The sequence below is a fragment of the Drosophila bipectinata genome, unplaced genomic scaffold (genome assembly GCF_030179905.1).
Source record: "Drosophila bipectinata strain 14024-0381.07 unplaced genomic scaffold, DbipHiC1v2 scaffold_143, whole genome shotgun sequence".
Classification (NCBI taxonomy): Eukaryota; Metazoa; Arthropoda; class Insecta; order Diptera; family Drosophilidae; genus Drosophila; species Drosophila bipectinata.
This window is the reverse complement of record NW_027222781.1, coordinates 1-15,000: the sequence shown is the minus strand read 5'-3', so window position 1 is coordinate 15,000 and position 15,000 is coordinate 1. Positions and strand designations below refer to the sequence as shown.

Below are 15,000 nucleotides of genomic sequence, written 5' to 3'. Positions count from 1 at the left end.
ATATTTATTTATACAATAATAATAATAATAATATTACTACTATTATCATATACGTATATGAAATTAAATTTAATTCCATATACTTACTAGGATATAATAAAAAGAAATTTTTATTTGCCTAGAACCAGAAATTAACGATAATAATTGGAAACTTGTCAAATTATAATTTATAATAAGACGTAGACGCTTCAACGATATTATCTAAGTATACAATATAGTGTATATATAATATATAATATAGTATGTTATATTATATAGATAGGCTTACACCACCTACCATATATACCTTTTTGACCACACTTTCGTCAAGCTGGGTATTTATTTGCCTTCTTTCCCTCACCTAAAAATACTCATCGGTATTTTAGTATATTCATATAATATAAATAATATACTATATTGGTAGGACGACACCACCTACCCTATATACCTTTTTGAACACACTTTCGTCAAGCTGGGTATTTATTTGCCTTTTTACCCTCACCTAAATATACTCATCGGTATATTTCAGTATATTTTAGTATATCCATATGAATATGTATATCCATATCCATATCCATATCCATATCCATATGAAAATAATTTAATATTTCCATATTTATTATAATATAATAAATATTATTATATTATATATTATATGGTAGGCTATCCCCATCACCTACCATATATTTCATATACATATAAATATTTTCATATCCATATATATTTTTTTATATTCATATATTTTCATATATGTTATATGCATATGTATTCATAACCATATGCTCATATATTAATACTGGCGGTCTTCTGTTTAATATAATATTATTTTAATATTATATTGGCAGGCTGAACACCACCTACCCTATATACCTTTTTGAACACGGTTTCGTCAATCCGGTCATTTATTGTATGGGAAGTATGACTTTCCCACACATATTTGGATATCCATACGATTGCATATCCATATGAAAATATTTTTAATATTTTTAATATATTTTTAATATTTCCATATTTAATATAATATAATTAAATTATTATATTATATATTATATGGTAGGCTATCACCATCACCTACCATATATTTCATATACATATAAATATTTTCATATCCATATATATTTTTTTATATTCATATATTTTCATATATGTTATATGCATATGTATTCATAACCATATGCTTATATATTAATACTGGCGGTCTTCTGTTTAATATAATATTATTTTAATATTATATTGGTAGGCCGAACACCACCTACCCTATATACCTTTTTGAACACGGTTTCGTCAATCCGGTCATTTATTGTATGGGAAGTATGACTTTCCCACACATATTTGGATATCCATACGATTGCATATCCATATGAAAATATTTTTAATATTTTTAATATATTTTTAATATTTCCATATTTAATATAATATAATTAAATTATTATATTATATATTATATGGTAGGCTATCACCATCACCTACCATATATTTCATATACATATAAATATTTTCATATCCATATATATTTTTTTATATTCATATATTTTCATATATGTTATATGCATATGTATTCATAACCATATGCTCATATATTAATACTGGCGGTCTTCTGTTTAATATAATATTATTTTAATATTATATTGGTAGGCCGAACACCACCTACCCTATATACCTTTTTGAACACGGTTTCGTCAATCCGGTCATTTATTGTATGGGAAGTATGACTTTCCCACACATATTTGGATATCCATACGATTGCATATCCATATGAAAATATTTTTAATATTTTTAATATATTTTTAATATTTCCATATTTAATATAATATAATTAAATTATTATATTATATATTATATGGTAGGCTATCCTCATCACCTACCATATATTTCATATACATATAAATATTTTCATATCCATATATATTTTTTTATATTCATATATTTTCATATATGTTATATGCATATGTATTCATAACCATATGCTCATATATTAATACTGGCGGTCTTCTGTTTAATATAATATTATTTTAATATTATATTGGCAGGCTGAACACCACCTACCCTATATACCTTTTTGAACACGGTTTCGTCAATCCGGTCATTTATTGTATGGGAAGTATGACTTTCCCACACATATTTGGATATCCATACGATTGCATATCCATATGAAAATATTTTTAATATTTTTAATATATTTTTAATATTTCCATATTTAATATAATATAATTAAATTATTATATTATATATTATATGGTAGGCTAACATCATCACCTACCATATATTCCATATACAAATAAATATTTTCATATTCATATATATTTTTTTTATATATTCATATATTTTCATATATGTTATATGCATATGTATTCATAACCATATGCTTATATATTAATACTGGCGATCTTCTGTTTAATATAATATTATTTTAATATTATATTGGCAGGCTGAACACCACCTACCCTATATACCTTTTTGAACACGGTTTCGTCAATCCGGTCATTTATTGTATGGGAAGTATGACTTTCCCACACATATTTGGATATCCATACGATTGCATATCCATATGAAAATATTTTTAATATTTTTAATATATTTTTAATATTTCCATATTTAATATAATATAATTAAATTATTATATTATATATTATATGGTAGGCTAACATCATCACCTACCATATATTCCATATACATATAAATATTTTCATATTCATATATATTTTTTTTTATATATTCATATATTTTCATATATGTTATATGCATATGTATTCATAACCATATGCTTATATATTAATACTGGCGATCTTCTGTTTAATATAATATTATTTTAATATTATATTGGCAGGCTGAACACCACCTACCCTATATACCTTTTTGAACACGGTTTCGTCAATCCGGTCATTTATTGTATGGGAAGTATGACTTTCCCACACATATTTGGATATCCATACGATTGCATATCCATATGAAAATATTTTTAATATTTTTAATATATTTTTAATATTTCCATATTTAATATAATATAATTAAATTATTATATTATATATTATATGGTAGGCTATCACCATCACCTACCATATATTTCATATACATATAAATATTTTCATATCCATATATATTTTTTTATATTCATATATTTTCATATATGTTATATGCATATGTATTCATAACCATATGCTTATATATTAATACTGGCGGTCTTCTGTTTAATATAATATTATTTTAATATTATATTGGTAGGCCGAACACCACCTACCCTATATACCTTTTTGAACACGGTTTCGTCAATCCGGTCATTTATTGTATGGGAAGTATGACTTTCCCACACATATTTGGATATCCATACGATTGCATATCCATATGAAAATATTTTTAATATTTTTAATATATTTTTAATATTTCCATATTTAATATAATATAATTAAATTATTATATTATATATTATATGGTAGGCTATCACCATCACCTACCATATATTTCATATACATATAAATATTTTCATATCCATATATATTTTTTTATATTCATATATTTTCATATATGTTATATGCATATGTATTCATAACCATATGCTCATATATTAATACTGGCGGTCTTCTGTTTAATATAATATTATTTTAATATTATATTGGTAGGCCGAACACCACCTACCCTATATACCTTTTTGAACACGGTTTCGTCAATCCGGTCATTTATTGTATGGGAAGTATGACTTTCCCACACATATTTGGATATCCATACGATTGCATATCCATATGAAAATATTTTTAATATTTTTAATATATTTTTAATATTTCCATATTTAATATAATATAATTAAATTATTATATTATATATTATATGGTAGGCTATCCTCATCACCTACCATATATTTCATATACATATAAATATTTTCATATCCATATATATTTTTTTATATTCATATATTTTCATATATGTTATATGCATATGTATTCATAACCATATGCTCATATATTAATACTGGCGGTCTTCTGTTTAATATAATATTATTTTAATATTATATTGGCAGGCTGAACACCACCTACCCTATATACCTTTTTGAACACGGTTTCGTCAATCCGGTCATTTATTGTATGGGAAGTATGACTTTCCCACACATATTTGGATATCCATACGATTGCATATCCATATGAAAATATTTTTAATATTTTTAATATATTTTTAATATTTCCATATTTAATATAATATAATTAAATTATTATATTATATATTATATGGTAGGCTAACATCATCACCTACCATATATTCCATATACATATAAATATTTTCATATTCATATATATTTTTTTTTATATATTCATATATTTTCATATATGTTATATGCATATGTATTCATAACCATATGCTTATATATTAATACTGGCGATCTTCTGTTTAATATAATATTATTTTAATATTATATTGGTAGGCCGAACACCACCTACCCTATATACCTTTTTGAACACGGTTTCGTCAATCCGGTCATTTATCGTATAGGAAGTACGACTTTCCCACACATATTTGGATATCCATACGATTGCATATCCATATGAAAATATTTTTAATATTTTTAATATTCGTGAGTTTTTAAATAGGGACAGAAGGAATCTCTTGAATTGAATCATGCGCGTCACTAATAAGATGACGAGGCATTTGGCTACCTATGCGAAAGTAATTCAACTCCCGCCGTCTTAAGGTTTAAGACTTATAACAATATATGTTTAATATTTTTAATATCCGTGAGGTTTTAAATAGGGACAGAAGGAATCTCTTGAATTGAATCATGCGCGTCACTAATAAGATGACGAGGCATTTGGCTACCTATGCGAAAGTAATTCAACTCCCGCCGTCTTAAGGTTTAAGACTTATAACAATATATGTTTAATATTTTTAATATCCGTGAGGTTTTAAATAGGGACAGAAGGAATCTCTTGAATTGAATCATGCGCGTCACTAATAAGATGACGAGGCATTTGGCTACCTATGCGAAAGTAATTCAACTCCCGCCGTCTTAAGGTTTAAGACTTATAACAATATATGTTTAATATTTTTAATATCCGTGAGGTTTTAAATAGGGACAGAAGGAATCTCTTGAATTGAATCATGCGCGTCACTAATAAGATGACGAGGCATTTGGCTACCTATGCGAAAGTAATTCAACTCCCGCCGTCTTAAGGTTTAAGACTTATAACAATATATGTTTAATATTTTTAATATCCGTGAGGTTTTAAATAGGGACAGAAGGAATCTCTTGAATTGAATCATGCGCGTCACTAATAAGATGACAAGGCATTTGGCTACCTATGCGAAAGTAATTCAACTCCCGCCGTCTTAAGGTTTAAGACTTATAACAATATATGTTTAATATTTTTAATATCCGTGAGGTTTTAAATAGGGACAGAAGGAATCTCTTGAATTGAATCATGCGCGTCACTAATAAGATGACGAGGCATTTGGCTACCTATGCGAAAGTAATTCAACTCCCGCCGTCTTAAGGTTTAAGACTTATAACAATATATGTTTAATATTTTTAATATCCGTGAGGTTTTAAATAGGGACAGAAGGAATCTCTTGAATTGAATCATGCGCGTCACTAATAAGATGACGAGGCATTTGGCTACCTATGCGAAAGTAATTCAACTCCCGCCGTCTTAAGGTTTAAGACTTATAACAATATATGTTTAATATTTTTAATATCCGTGAGGTTTTAAATAGGGACAGAAGGAATCTCTTGAATTGAATCATGCGCGTCACTAATAAGATGACAAGGCATTTGGCTACCTATGCGAAAGTAATTCAACTCCCGCCGTCTTAAAGTTTAAGACTTATAACAATATAAATGAAAAATATTATTTTCATTTTTCACGTCACTAATAAGATGACGAGGCATTTGGCTACCTAAACGAAAGTAATTCATCTTCCGCCGTTATAAGGTTTAAGACTTATAACAATATAAATGAAAAATATTATTTTCATTTTTCACGTCACTAATAAGATGACGAGGCATTTGGCTACCTATGCGAAAGTAATTCAACTCCCGCCGTCTTAAAGTTTAAGACTTATAACAATATAAATGAAAAATATTATTTTCATTTTTCACGTCACTATTAAGATGACGAGGCATTTGGCTACCTAAACGAAAGTAATTCATCTTCCGCCGTTATAAGGTTTAAGACTTATAACAATATAAATGAAAAATATTATTTTCATTTTTCACGTCACTAATAAGATGACGAGGCATTTGGCTACCTATGCGAAAGTAATTCAACTCCCGCCGTCTTAAAGTTTAAGACTTATAACAATATAAATGAAAAATATTATTTTCATTTTTCACGTCACTAATAAGATGACGAGGCATTTGGCTACCTATGCGAAAGTAATTCAACTCCCGCCGTCTTAAGGTTTAAGACTTATAACAATATATGTTTAATATTTTTAATATCCGTGAGGTTTTAAATAGGGACAGAAGGAATCTCTTGAATTGAATCATGCGCGTCACTAATAAGATGACGAGGCATTTGGCTACCTATGCGAAAGTAATTCAACTCCCGCCGTCTTAAGGTTTAAGACTTATAACAATATATGTTTAATATTTTTAATATCCGTGAGGTTTTAAATAGGGACAGAAGGAATCTCTTGAATTGAATCATGCGCGTCACTAATAAGATGACGAGGCATTTGGCTACCTATGCGAAAGTAATTCAACTCCCGCCGTCTTAAAGTTTAAGACTTATAACAATATAAATGAAAAATATTATTTTCATTTTTCACGTCACTAATAAGATGACGAGGCATTTGGCTACCTAAAAGAAAGTAATTCATCTTCCGCCGTTATAAGGTTTAAGACTTATAACAATATAAATGAAAAATATTATTTTCATTTTTCACGTCACTAATAAGATGACGAGGCATTTGGCTACCTAAACGAAAGTAATTCAACTCCCGCCGTCTTAAGGTTTAAGACTTATAACAATATAAATGAAAAATATTATTTTCATTTTTCACGTCACTAATAAGATGACGAAACAGTTAGTAGGCCACAATTAGTAGGGAAACGTGGACAACCCGTGATAAATCCTTATATGCTTTCTTAGATATAGCATATAAAGATTTTTTATACTAAATATACATATTTACACATGCATATTTACATTTTTTTTATATTTCGAATCATCAAGCAAAGGATAAGCTTCAGTGGATCGCAGTATGGCAGCTGCTCAACCACTTACAACACCTTGCCCGTTACAAAAGTCGTTTACAATTGATTCTAGGCTTTGTCATTGTATTAAATAATGTTTTCATATGTAACTAGCATGGCATCAGGTGATCAAAGATCCTCCCAATTTACTATGTTACAAATTACATTGGCATCACATCCATTGTCGTTTAAAATATAAATAATAAACTTTAAATGGTTTAGAAGCCATACAATGCAAATTGCCCCTTATTTATCATTGCAGTCCAGCACGGATACGACCTTAGAGGCGTTCAGGCATAATCCAACGGACGTAGCGTCATACCACTGTTCGCTCGAACAAGTATTGTGCCATTGGTCCGTACCTGCGGTTCCTCTCGTACTACGCAGGAATGCTGTCGCAACAACGTTTTGTCATTAGTAGGGTAAAACTAACCTGTCTCACGACGGTCTAAACCCAGCTCACGTTCCCTTGCATGGGTGAACAATCCAACGCTTGGTGAATTTTGCTTCACAATGATAGGAAGAGCCGACATCGAAGGATCAAAAAGCGACGTCGCTATGAACGCTTGGCCGCCACAAGCCAGTTATCCCTATGGTAACTTTTCTGACACCTCTTGTTAAAAACTCTTTAAACCAAAAGGATCGATAGGCCGAGCTTTTGCTGTCCCTGTGTGTACTGAACACCGAGATCAAGTCAGCATTTGCCCTTTTGCTCTATGTGTGGTTTCTGTCCGCACTGAGCTGGCCTTGGGACACCTCCGTTATTATTTGAGAGATGTACCGCCCCAGTCAAACTCCCTACCTGGCAATGTCCTTGAATTGGATCATACCTGAGTAATTGGAGTTATACCAAATTTTCAAATCGATAATACATGAATGCATCTCTCATTAAAGAATTTGTTTGCGATTATATAACAAACTCGTGATACTTTGATCAAGAAGCTTGCATCAAAACCCAATACCATAAGATATAATAAATATATCCGTATAATGGCTAGGAAATGATACACGTTCCATTTAATCAAGTAAGTAAGGAAACAATAAGAGTAGTGGTATTTCATTGTCGATACCAAACCGAAGTCTAATATCTCCCACTTATTCTACACCTCTTATGTCTCCTTACACTGCCAGATTAGAGTCAAGCTCAAAAGGGTCTTCTTTCCCCGCTAATTATTCCAAGCCCGTTCCCTTGGCTGTGGTTTCGCTAGATAGTAGATAGGGACAGAAGGAATCTCGTTAATCCATTCATGCGCGTCACTAATTAGATGACGAGGCATTTGGCTACCTTAAGAGAGTCATAGTTACTCCCGCCGTTGACCCGCGCTTACTTGAATTTCTTCACTTTGACATTCAGAGCACTGGGCAGAAATCACATTGTGTCAACACCCGCTAGGGCCATCACAATGCTTTGTTTTAATTAGACAGTCGGATTCCCCAAGTCCGTGCCAGTTCTGAATTGATTGTTAATTGATAATCGTTATAATTAATAAGAACTAATTGGTTTGACCCAACTAGTATTCTTAAAAATTTTAGCAAGAAAGTTCCACAATTGGATACGTAACTAAACTATCCGGGGAACAAGTTACAACCATAAATGATTATAACTCTATTTACCCAGAACGAGCACATAAACCATATTATTGTTTCCCAATCAAGCCCGACTATCTCAATCTTCAGAGCCAATCCTTATCCCGAAGTTACGGATCTAATTTGCCGACTTCCCTTACCTACATTATTCTATCGACTAGAGACTCTTCACCTTGGAGACCAGCTGCGGATATTGGTACGGCCTGTTGAGAAGTTTGCGTATCCCCACCATAAATTTTCAAGGTCCGAGGAGAAAATATCGACACAACAGTATATGTCATGCTCTTCTAGCCCATCTACCATATCTCTCTGCGAAAGACTTCCATGGTAGTACGACTATAAAACAGAAAAGAAAACTCTTCCGATATCTCTCGACGGCTTCTTTATGGTCGTTCCTGTTGCCAGGATGAGCACGAGGCCCATATTTAATAACAAACGGATACTCAACAGGTTACGGAATTGGAACCGTATTCCCTTTCGTTCAAAATTATTCAAGTATATAATTTTCACAATAATTGTAATATTTATTTTTACTTGAAAATTTTCGGCTTTCGCCTTGAACTTAGGACCGACTAACTCGTGATCAACCACTGTTCACACGAAACCCTTCTCCACTTCAGTCCTCCAAGGTCTCATTCGATTATTTGCTACTACCACCAAGATCTGTACCAATAGCAGCTCCATGCAGGCTTACGCCAAACACTTCTACGCATACCATTGTACCTTCCTACTCACTAAAGTTTCAAAATTTATATTACAAGTAATATAAATCATCTACTTTAGCGGTAATGTATAGGTATACAACTTAAGCGCCATCCATTTTAAGGGCTAGTTGCTTCGGCAGGTGAGTTGTTACACACTCCTTAGCGGATTTCGACTTCCATGATCACCGTCCTGCTGTTTTAAGCAACCAACGCCTTTCATGGTTTCTGCATGAGTTGTTAATTTGGGCACCGTAACATTACGTTTGGTTCATCCCACAGCGCCAGTTCTGCTTACCAAAAGTGGCCCACTGGGCACATTATATCATAACCTTAAACTTCATATCAAGAAAGTTAAGGTTCTTACCCATTTAAAGTTTGAGAATAGGTTAAGATCGTTTCGACCCTAAGGCCTCTAATCATTCGCTTTACCAGATAAGATTATTTTATATAACATTAAAATGCACCAGCTATCCTGAGGGAAACTTCGGAAGGAACCAGCTACTAGATGGTTCGATTGGTCTTTCGCCCCTATACTCAATTCTGACAATCGATTTGCACGTCAGAACTGTTTCGGTCTTCCATCAGGGTTGTCCCTGACTTTCACCTGATCAAGTATAGTTCACCATCTTTCGGGTCACAGCATATCTGCTCAAGGTACGTTCCAGTTAGAGGCATAAATAATATAAATATTATTATACATAACTATATAGAACGCCCCGGGATTGTGTTAATTAACTATAAAATAGTTAAAAAACTAATCCCATTAATAGTCAAGTTAATTACGCTATTAGGTTTATATCCCAATAACTTGCACATATGTTAGACTCCTTGGTCCGTGTTTCAAGACGGGTCCCGAAGGTATCCTGAATCTTTCGCATTGTTAATCATACAAGTGCATATAATAAACACAAAAATCAATGATAATTATGCCATTATATAATTCCGAAAAATTAACGCACTGTATTCTTATTAATCTATCAACACTTTATCAAATTAATGACATTTATCCTATGTTAAAATGCAAGCATAATAATTTGAATAAACTATAAGTCATATTTTATGATAAATTATATATGTTAATAGATTACAATGTCCTTATATGGAAAAAATGCACACTATTTCTATAATATTATTTAAATATTATAACTTTAATGATGAATTTTCCATAATGGATATTCAGGTTCATCGGGCTTAACCTCTAAGCAGTTTCACGTACTATTTAACTCTCTATTCAGAGTTCTTTTCAACTTTCCCTCACGGTACTTGTTTACTATCGGTCTCATGGTTATATTTAGTTTTAGATGGAGTTTACCACCCACTTAGTGCTGCACTATCAAGCAACACGACTCTTTGGAAACATCATCTAGTAATCATTAACGTTATACGGGCCTGGCACCCTCTATGGGTAAATGGCCTCATTTAAGAAGGACTTAAATCGTTAATTTCTCATACTAGAATATTGACGCTCCATACACTGCATCTCACATTTGCCATATAGACAAAGTGACTTAGTGCTGAACTGATTTCTTTTCGCTCGCCGCTACTAAGAAAATCCTTGTTAGTTTCTTTTCCTCCCCTAATTAATATGCTTAAATTCAGGGGGTAGTCCCATATGAGTTGAGGTTGTATAAAGCAATGTATATATATATATAACTAATATATCTTTATGAAGAACAATATATTTGATATATTTTCAATTTTCGCATCTTTAAATAAGAGACAATTCTAGTTAAAAAAAATTTAATTTTTTTTATGCTAGACATTTCTCAGTATTATTTGAATTGAAAAAAGAAAGAATTGTATATCTTCATTTTTCTTTTATAAATATTTGAGATAATTGCTTTTATATTTAATATTATGAATATATAAATATATCCAATAATATACCATATGCATATCATTATAAAAATATATAATAATAAGCAACTTTATTAGCATAGTCTTACAACCCTCAACCATATGTAGTCCAAGCAGCACTATAAAATTAATTAAAGTACATAACAGCATGGACTTCGATATGCGTTCAAATGTCGATGTTCATGTGTCCTGCAGTTCACACGATGACGCACAGTTTGCTGCGTTCTTCATCGACCCATGAGCCGAGTGATCCACCGCTTAGAGTTTTATAAATATATATAAATATACAATTCGTCAATTATGTTTTTATTGAAAGAAATTAAAAATACACCATTTAACTGGCATATATCAATTCCTTCAATAAAGTTATTTTTATACCTAAAATAATTGTTGCGAAATGTCTTAGTTTTATATAATCAATATAAATATAATTTATATTGTTTTAATATTATATAAAGCATTAACCTGTATATCAGGTACAACAATGTATATTTTAGGTGTTGCATTTATCAATGTATGCGCATAATTTAATATGAACAATACATCACGCAACGCATGTATATTAATTAAATATACACGCAATTTATATTCAATATATTCGTCTATATTTAAACATATAAAATATGTTTAATTTTTTTATATACCTAAAATAATTGTTGCGAAATGTCTTAGTTTTATATAATCAATATAAATATAATTTATATTGTTTTAATATTATATAAAGCATTAACCTGTATATCAGGTACAACAATGTATATTTTAGGTGTTGCATTTATCAATGTATGCGCATAATTTAATATGAACAATACATCACGCAACGCATGTATATTAATTAAATATACACGCAATTTATATTGAAGACAACAAATGGTCTATATATTCAATATAATATATATGTCTTTTATTTTTGGGTAATTTTTATTTATATATTTATATATAATAAATATTTTAATAACGGATAAGATTCATTCAATAATGATCCTTCCGCAGGTTCACCTACGGAAACCTTGTTACGACTTTTACTTCCTCTAAATAATCAAGTTCGGTCAACTTCTGCGAAACAACCGTAACACACAAGGCGTCACAGTGATCACGTCCGGAGACCTCACTAAATAATTCAATCGGTAGTAGCGACGGGCGGTGTGCACAAAGGGCAGGGACGTAATCAATGCGAGTTAATGACTCACACTTACTAGGAATTCCAAGTTCATGTGAACAGTTTCAGTTCACAATCCCAAGCATGAAAGTGGTTCAGCGGTTTACCCGGACCTCTCGGTCTAGGAAATACACGTTGATACTTTCATTGTAGCGCGCGTGCAGCCCAGGACATCTAAGGGCATCACAGACCTGTTATTGCTCAATCTCATTATTGCTAGACGCAATTTGTCCATTTAAGAAGCTAGTATCCTTATAATGGGACAAACCAACAGGTACGGCTCCACTTATATAAACACATTCAAACACAATAAACATTTTACTGCTACCATGAATGAAGGCTATATAAGCTTCAACACCATAATCCTGAAGATATCTATTTAATATATTTGAGTCTCGTTCGTTATCGGAATTAACCAGACAAATCACTCCACGAACTAAGAACGGCCATGCACCACCACCCATAGATTCGAGAAAGAGCTATCAATCTGTCTTACACACTTATGTTCGGACCTGGTAAGTTTTCCCGTGTTGAGTCAAATTAAGCCGCAGGCTCCACTCCTGGTGGTGCCCTTCCGTCAATTCCTTTAAGTTTCAGCTTTGCAACCATACTTCCCCCGGAGCCCAAAAGCTTTGGTTTCCCGGGAAGCGACTGAGAGAGCCATAAAAGTAGCTACACCCAATTGCTAGCTGGCATCGTTTATGGTTAGAACTAGGGCGGTATCTGATCGCCTTCGAACCTCTAACTTTCGTTCTTGATTAATGAAAACATCTTTGGCAAATGCTTTCGCTTAAGTTAGTCTTACGACGGTCCAAGAATTTCACCTCTCGCGTCGTAATACTAATGCCCCCAAACTGCTTCTATTAATCATTACCTCTTGATCTGAAAACCAATGAAAGCAGAACAGAGGTCTTATTTCATTATCCCATGCACAGAATATTCAGGCATTTGAAGCCTGCTTTAAGCACTCTAATTTGTTCAAAGTAATTGTACCGGCCCACAATAACACTCGTTTAAGAGCACTAATGCAGGTTTTTAAATAGGAGGAACATATGAAAAAATACAAGTATTTAAACATATATAAGAACTCCACCGGTAATACGCTTACATACATAAAGGTATAGTACTAACTACAATTGTATGTTGTACTACCCGTATGAAGCACAAGTTCAACTACGAACGTTTTAACCGCAACAACTTTAATATACGCTATTGGAGCTGGAATTACCGCGGCTGCTGGCACCAGACTTGCCCTCCAATTGGTCCTTGTTAAAGGATTTAAAGTGTACTCATTCCAATTACAGGGCCTCGGATATGAGTCCTGTATTGTTATTTTTCGTCACTACCTCCCCGAGCTGGGAGTGGGTAATTTACGCGCCTGCTGCCTTCCTTAGATGTGGTAGCCGTTTCTCAGGCTCCCTCTCCGGAATCGAACCCTGATTCCCCGTTACCCGTTGCAACCATGGTAGTCCTAGATACTACCATCAAAAGTTGATAGGGCAGACATTTGAAAGATCTGTCGTCGGTACAAGACCATACGATCTGCATGTTATCTAGAGTTCAACCAATATAACGATCTTGCGATCGCTTGGTTTTAGCCTAATAAAAGCACATGTCCATAAGGTTCATGTTTTAATTGCATGTATTAGCTCTAGAATTACCACAGTTATCCAAGTAACTGTTAACGATCTAAGGAACCATAACTGATATAATGAGCCTTTTGCGGTTTCACTTTTAATGCGTGTGTACTTAGACATGCATGGCTTAATCTTTGAGACAAGCATATAACTACTGGCAGGATCAACCAGAATAATGTTTATATCTTTGATATATTTCATTTTCATATTGATATATAGAAAATAAATATTGCAAATATTTGTATAAATTAAATATTAACGAATTTGGCCAATTATTATATGGCATTCAATATTCGTTCATTTATTAAAATATATATATATATAATATATATTTATAATATATCCCTCGGGTGCCCAACGCATACACCTCAGGGTATATTTTTTTCATGGCTTTTTCTTAAACCCTCGTTTGTGTTAGGGTATTTATATGAGCGGGCGGTCTTTTTATTTATATAAGCCTTCTTTAATATTTTTTTTAATAAAATACAATATTATGCATATATTTAATTCTAAAATATCTTTATATTTTCACATACAACAATTTGTATATATTCACATATATATATTTGCTTAATTTTATAATAAATTATCGCATATGTATTTTGATAATAAATTTAAATTTATTTTCTTTGTATATAAAAGTCTAGTTTTATATGATATAAAACTAAGCACTTTTTATTTCATATATTTATATATTTTCATATATATAGTTTATTCATATTTATTTATACAATATAATATAATAATAATAATTACTACTATTATCATATAACGTATATGAAATTAAATTTATTCCATATACTTACTAGGATATAATAAAAAGAAATTTTTATTTGCCTAGAACCAGAAATTAACGATAATAATTGGAAACTTGTCAAATATAATTTATAATAAGACGTA

The 15,000-nt window shown here is 31.5% G+C and overlaps 2 non-coding genes and 1 pseudogene across 2 annotated transcripts; all 3 read right to left on the bottom strand.

The window, feature by feature from the left end:
* Positions 1 to 7,126: 7,126 nt before the first annotated feature.
* On the bottom strand, positions 7,127 to 11,076 carry LOC138927000 (large subunit ribosomal RNA). Its single transcript, XR_011443650.1, has one exon. It is a non-coding gene; the product is annotated as a large subunit ribosomal RNA (ribosomal RNA).
* A 319-nt stretch (positions 11,077 to 11,395) lies between these two features.
* Positions 11,396 to 11,573, bottom strand: LOC138927002 (5.8S ribosomal RNA; annotated as a pseudogene).
* A 707-nt stretch (positions 11,574 to 12,280) lies between these two features.
* Positions 12,281 to 14,274, bottom strand: LOC138926997 (small subunit ribosomal RNA). The gene has a single exon (XR_011443647.1). It is a non-coding gene; the product is annotated as a small subunit ribosomal RNA (ribosomal RNA).
* Positions 14,275 to 15,000: the final 726 nt, after the last annotated feature.